Here is a 6,695-nt window from a genome sequence, read left to right as displayed (position 1 = left end):
GGCCCGAGGCCAGTGCTGCTGGCTTCACCCCTCTCTCTCCTGCGCTGCTCCCTCCCAACGTGCAGGGAGGGGAGGAGCAGGCCCAAGTGAGTGGGGAAAAAGCTGGCCCACCATGGCAGTGGAGGGCAGGGAGCAGCAGACCTGAGCTGATGCGGGGTGGGTGGGGGGATGGGAGGAGCAGGCCCAGCCCTGAAATGGCAGTGAGGAGGGGGGCGCATACCGGGCCCAGCCTGGCCCCAAAATGAAGGGTATGGGGGGAGGCGCGCTAGACCCAGCCCAGCCCAGAAACAGCAGTGGGAACGTGGGGAGGGGGGCGGGCCCGGCCCTGAAATGGTGGCGGGGGGCAGACCTGGCCCACAGTGAGTGGAGTGAGGGAAAGGGGGAGTGGGCCTAGCCCCGAAGGTGGGGAGGGGAGCCAGACGCAGGCCTCTGTCCCGCCTGCACCTGCACCCGTTATTCTTTATGGGCAATAGGCTAGTAAGTATATAAGGGGTGTGCATCAAGAACTGGGAGAACATCTGGTCACCAGAGCTCCCCAAGGGAAGACAAGGCCTAACAGTCACAAACTGCTGGAAGACCGTTTTAGACTGAACATAAGGAAAAACTTCTTTATCGTCTAAGTCTCCAGAATCTGGAACAGACTCCCCCCAGAAGTGGTGCAAACACCAACTCTGGATACTTTAAGAAATGCTTGGATGCTTATCTTGCTGGGGTGATCTGACCCCAGCTGACTTCCTGCCCCTTGAGCAGGGGGCTGGACCCCATGATCTTGTGAGGTCCTTTCCAGCCCTAATGTCTATGAAATCTAAGAAAGCATTAAGTTTCTTAGTCAGGATTTGCAAGAGTACTGACTTAAGCACAATTGGGTCAGCTAAGCCAAGGACACCAAAACAGCAGGGACAGATTAGCTACATAGATATCAGGCCTTCACTGGTTGCCAGGAAACCTGCCCTAACTTAATTTAACCTCCAAATTTACAAGAAGTGTGGGAGCTGCATTCGTGTGTGTCAGAAGTTGGAAACAAAAGACATAGCCCTAGCTCCAAATGGGACAGAAACTCTCCTCCTGCTGTTTATCCAATAAATACAAAATAAAAGGTGCTGAAAAGCCATGGGAGTCAATGTCCCCTCTCTTCTAGAGTAACATCCACCTCACTAATCCACATACACCCTCTTCTAGCTGCACCTATCATCCCCACTTGGCTGCCCAGTGGGCCAGCTTCTAGTGGACTGAAGAGTGCTCTGGACAGGACCTAACCTATGGCTGCTTTGTTGGGAAATGGGTAATGCAGATTCAAAGCCATTATATGTGAGGGGACCTAGAACCTGGGTGTCCTGTTCCATGGGCAAGTGCCTAAACAGTAGCCATTTTCAAGAAATAGCCCTGGATTTTGAGCTAGTAGCCAGCAGTCCTGGAGATTTTCACTTATTTTTACTTATTCACAGAAGTCTTTCCTGAGTCATACTGGCAAAAGCCAAGGAACTCTGTAGGGGTCAAAATGAATGCCTGAGGCCATCTGAGACTTGTCACCCCATGACCAAAAGCAAGACCCTTATAGCTGATACACTGTTCTGTCTTACTGAAGAAAATTCTCTCAGTGCAGATGAGGATTTAAATTTGAGTTTTTTCTCTCTGACGTTACAGCTGTGTTTTCCACCCAGCTAAGATACATCTTACGTATAATGGAGGGCTAGTTTGAACCAGCCTAAAGGTATGAGACGTTTGTGTTTCCCATGCTCAGGGGGTAGTACATACAAATCCTCATGTTGCCCTGACAGGTGGAGTGAAAATGACTGTAGCTTTAAATTTTGTGAGCAATGCCTCCAGGGCAAATTCTTTGCAAGGTCAGTTTGGCTTATGGCCTTCAATGGGGCAGCAGTAACCCTCTGTTTGTGTTTGGGTCTTTGCCAAACCTGGTACACATTAGCCAGATTAAAGTGGTGAGACCACACATGTCACATCTGATCCCCAAAGGCCTTGAAGAATCTGTAATGCCCATATCACATCAGTTGTGTCTGGTATGAGTCTGAGTCATGCTCCTTACATTTCTTATGAGCACTCACCCCTGCTAGCAACCCCATCTACAAATCTCACAAACACTAAGAAGCACTGCTTCCAGAAAGGCAAGGCAAATGCACAAACCAGCATTAAGGGATTTTGAACTTGCCCAGGCCGGGTGCCAAGGGTACCAGAAGATACCAGAAAACGTATTTGACCCTTAAGGAACAATTCAGCTTCTGCCATTCTAATCCACTGTTTCCTCTGCCAAACAACAGAGGACAATTTCAGTTAATGACTAGAAGTGCACCAATACACATCAGTCCCATATCGGATCAGCACCACTATAAGTGTAGCAGGCTTACCTTTTCGGAGCTTGGGTTGAGCCCCTGAAGAGTATAAAAGGGGAGCGTGCTCAGCACACTGGGCAGATGCAGTGAAGGACTCAAGAAGAGTAGAGCCAAGAAAAGCTGGGGAGCTCTCCCCCAGCAGGCAATAGGCCCAAGGCTCCTGAATCAGCCTTTGAAGTGGTGCGAGACCACTCAGGCTGTTGAGGGCGCACGGGGACGGTGCGGGGAGGCCTGGCCCTGGGAGCAATGTGAAACCGCTCAGGCCCATCACGGTGCATGGTTCAGTGCACGGAGCCCAGGCTTTGGGAGCCTCAAGCAGTGGCTCGAGCCTGCAACCCCGGCAGGGCCAGCAGGCCACATGGTGCACAGAGTAGCGCATGGGGCAAGGGCCTCAGTGAAGCGGCTCAGGCCCCGTCTCCCGGCAAGCGGCCAGGTCCTACGGTGCTCAGGGTGGCACACGGGCCTGAGCTTTGGGAGCCAGGGAACAGCGGAGGCTGCTTGGCTTAGTCATCTGGCGTGAGGATGGACAGATGGAGTTTGAAGGGCCCAGCCTGTGCTAAAAGAGCCCTCAGTGCTGAAGCCAGAGCATGGGGAAATAGTAGTGCTACAGCATGAGGCCCAGAAGCCAGCAGTGGTGGTACAGCAGCTGAGAGGAGCTGAGCCCTCGGTGCCCAGAGCGGGGCACAGGGTGGGGAGGAACCCAGTGGCGGGGGAGAGGCCTGGAGATGTGCTCCAGTAGAGGATCCCCCCTCAAGCTGCAACCTGACCACTGCCACCTGAGGGAGCATGAATCATTGGGCCCAAGGGTCCCACAGGGGAAAGACATTTGGGGTGGGCAACCCCAGAGAAGGGGCTGGGTGAGCAGCCCCCCTCCCTAGTCAAGGCCCTAAGGGGAGGGGCCCCTGGTACTTCCTGGACACCCCACCTCCCAAGGGACCCCATTAGAAGGAGGACTGTCTCTTGCCATGGGTCAGGGACTATATTAAGGAAGAGATGATATTAAGATTGTTCACGTTTGCACCTTATATTTTCTAATTGAAATGTTGTATTGTGTTGATGCTGCTGAAATTGTTTTATTGTGATGGGTAAATAGTGTTATTTAGGATTTAGCATTAGTTATTGGTTAATGTTCACTGTGTAATATATATATGATATTTAGTTTTATGTTTATGTATATTATAACTCAATAAATTGTATATAGTTAAGAACTTCGGGCTTAGGCTAACTCTATAGAGGAAAGAGGGATCCGCTCAAAATTCTGGCATCCCTCTCACAGCACCCCCTCCTGCCTACCCGTCCCATCTGATTGAGAATAGGGCACACCCTTGGGTGTACCCAGGTTACATAAGGAAAATTGACAGTATTGGCAATTGGCTTTTTTTGGCTGATGTGGCCAATAATGTCACCGACAAATGCCTTGTGCATTCACGCAGCCACAGCGCAGCACGCAGGCAGCCAGGAGTGCAGCCCAGCAGTATGAAGAGCAGCCGGGTCTGGCTCATAAGTCTGTTGTGAGGGAAGGGGCATGGTGGGGGACAGACTGAGACCCCTGCAGTGAGGTAGGGAGTGGGGCTGAGGCAGGCGAAGATGCTTCACAGCTGGGGCAGAAAGGGGCATGGGATGGAGCCACTAGCAGCTCCTCTGGGAGACGTGTGGGGCAGGGAGTGGCTCCTGCTGCAACACATACCCTAGGAGGGCATGGGGGCATGTGCCCCCAGATCTGTGCGTAGGGCAAGGGAGGGCTGCTGCTGCGGGCTGGGGATGGTGATAAACTCTTCCTGGAGGGTAGCTGGGCTGGGTTGTTTGAGGCAGGTGGCAGTGGCACTGGGACAGGGGTTATGGGGTGGGCTGCATCAACCCCAAAATTTGCCATAGTCCCCCTCCCAGCACCGCTACCACCTGCCCCAAGTGCAGGCGGGGCCCAGCCCACTCACCAGGAACAGCTCGGCACCGCCCCAGCCCCAACCTGCAGCAGCAGCCAGCCCTTGCCCCACATACAGATCCAGAGACACATGTCCCACTAGGGTGTGCGCAGTGGTGGGAGCTGCCCCTGCCCCGCGCCCCCAGATGAGCCACTCACGGCTCCATCCTACACCCTGCCCCAGGTGCCCCCTCCCCCAGGGAAATCCCAGCTGGGGTCTGGGGCCAGGGAGGGGGGGTTAAATACCCCTTCCCCTGCTTAAATTTACTGCTGGCTGCAACTGTGGACTACAAATCCCAGAGGCACCTGGAAGCAGGAAGAGGAAGTGATGAACACCCTGCAGAATTCTGCTGCTGTAATTTTGGACTGCAGATCCCAGAGACCTCAGGGGCAGCAGGAAGAGGAAGCAAACATACAGCTAGAGAACCATGCTCTAGAGGAGCCCCCCAGCTTCTGGCCTGAGCCACTGCAGGCATGTGGCTGCATTTCCTGAATCAAAGGTAAATGTCTGTTCACTTATGTTTCTATTTAATATGTGCAGTTTAGACTAACCTGCAAAGACTGAATTGATTCAGCCTCAGGCTTTTTGACTGTCTGTACTTAGTCTCAGTGTTCAGATTTTATGCAGCTTAAAATGACAAGTGACAGCATCTCAGACCTGAACAAACTCCTAGGCATCTTTGGAGACGATACAAATGATCAGTATCTACATGGATCCCCTTGGCAGAATCCAACTGCTCGTGCGTTCTGTTGACCTGAACAGGAAGGATCAGGGAGAAAGCAATTCTTTCTGATCCAATTCCACTGAATGAAGGAGCCTTTGTACCAGGCAAGAGGTCATTAAAGCTGCCCATACATCCTGTTGAATGGAATATGCATCCAAGTCCAGCTGCCCCTGTGTTGAGAACAATGGCATCCGTAGTTTCTACCCTGTCTTGCCACCTCCTCCCGGCAATATTTCTCTCCCCGGAGAGTGGCACTAAGGAAGGCAAGGCATTTTGCTTCAGTGGCAGTAATGTGTGATTCTCTCCCACCAGCAGCTCGCTGACTGTTTGTCCCCAGTGGAGACTTGAGGGTGACCCTGAGACTTGAAAGAGAGGATGGAATGGAGATGGAACAATAATCAGGTTGGATTCAAGTGGGGTAGGGGGTTGGGACTGGGATTCAATGGGCCAGAACTGGGGGAGTTGCCAAGGGTGTTAGGAACTAGGGTGTGGGTGGTTTAGCCTAGCAGTTTGTCGCCTGAAGAATGGGTGCAGTCCAGGCTGCAGTCCCAAGGAGATGGGGTTCTGGAGGGCTCTGGCAACAGAACGGGAATTGGGAGACAGCCAAAGTCAAGACAGTCCAGGAGCCAAAACAGAGCAGAGCCAGAGATGGAGTAGGCCAATACTTACACCAGGATCAGAAACCAGAAGCAAGAGACAGAGATCCAACCAGAATCAGGAGCAAACACTGGAATCAGGATATGCCACAGGTCCTACCAAAATTAGAAGCCAGTCAAACCAGAGAGGGCCAGGAGCAAGAACTCCTGCTTTTGCCCAGACAAGAAGGCTGCAGGCTGGGCCTGGCTTTTAAGAGCTGGAGTGGGTGGGGCCTGTTGCTTGTGGCTTTCGGGGTTGGCTGCCTTCATTTCCTTAGCCCATTTGAGACCAGGGGGCTACTCTGGGATTGCTGCAGATGGCACTTGTTCAGGGGATGACTTGCCCTGCTTCCGTTTGAGGCTGACTAGGTCTGAGTTCTGATCTAGCTTCAGCTGATTCTGCGTTGTCCCTCCCACAATGGGAGAAATCAAGGTCTTATTGGGGAAGTCCTGCCTGGAGGCCACGCACTGCCAGCAGGGCCCCTTCACTGTCACCTGCTTGCCATGGCAGACAGCACCATCTTAGTAAGCCTTAGCTGTTGTGGCACAGGTGTGTGCAACAATGGACAGCTCCCCTGCGTGTATGGAAGGATACCCACATATCTCTTGCACAGATAGAACTCAGCTTCCCGTCCCACCACTCTACCCCACCAGATCCCCCTCTCCTAGCAGAGCTGGCACAGACCCTCTGGCTGCCTAGCCTGCCCTTCCACAGATGTGGACTGCCTGTATTCTGCTGTGCTTAGTGCCACCAATTAACTCTGTCCCCAATATCCAGCATCGACCATCCTGCTACCTGGAAGGGGCAAGACAACGTGAGCACCTGGAGACCTTTCCCTTCACCCATAGAAGGATCCAGGATTTACTAATGGGAGTGTGGCCCTCATGGCAGGAGGAGGCAAGGTGTGTCTGGAGCTCCTGGGCTAGTAGGGAACGCCAGGGAGCCAGGCAGGGAGCAGATGCATGAAGTGGGGGAGATCCACCCAGCACCCCTGCTAACCATAGCTAACTTGGGAGGAGAGTGGGGAGACAGAGCTGCTCCTGTCCCGTTCCAGTCAGGAGCTGT

The sequence above is a fragment of the Alligator sinensis genome, unplaced genomic scaffold (assembly GCF_000455745.1).
Source record: "Alligator sinensis unplaced genomic scaffold, ASM45574v1 scaffold639_1, whole genome shotgun sequence".
Classification (NCBI taxonomy): Eukaryota; Metazoa; Chordata; order Crocodylia; family Alligatoridae; genus Alligator; species Alligator sinensis.
This window is presented reverse-complemented; position numbering follows the sequence as displayed.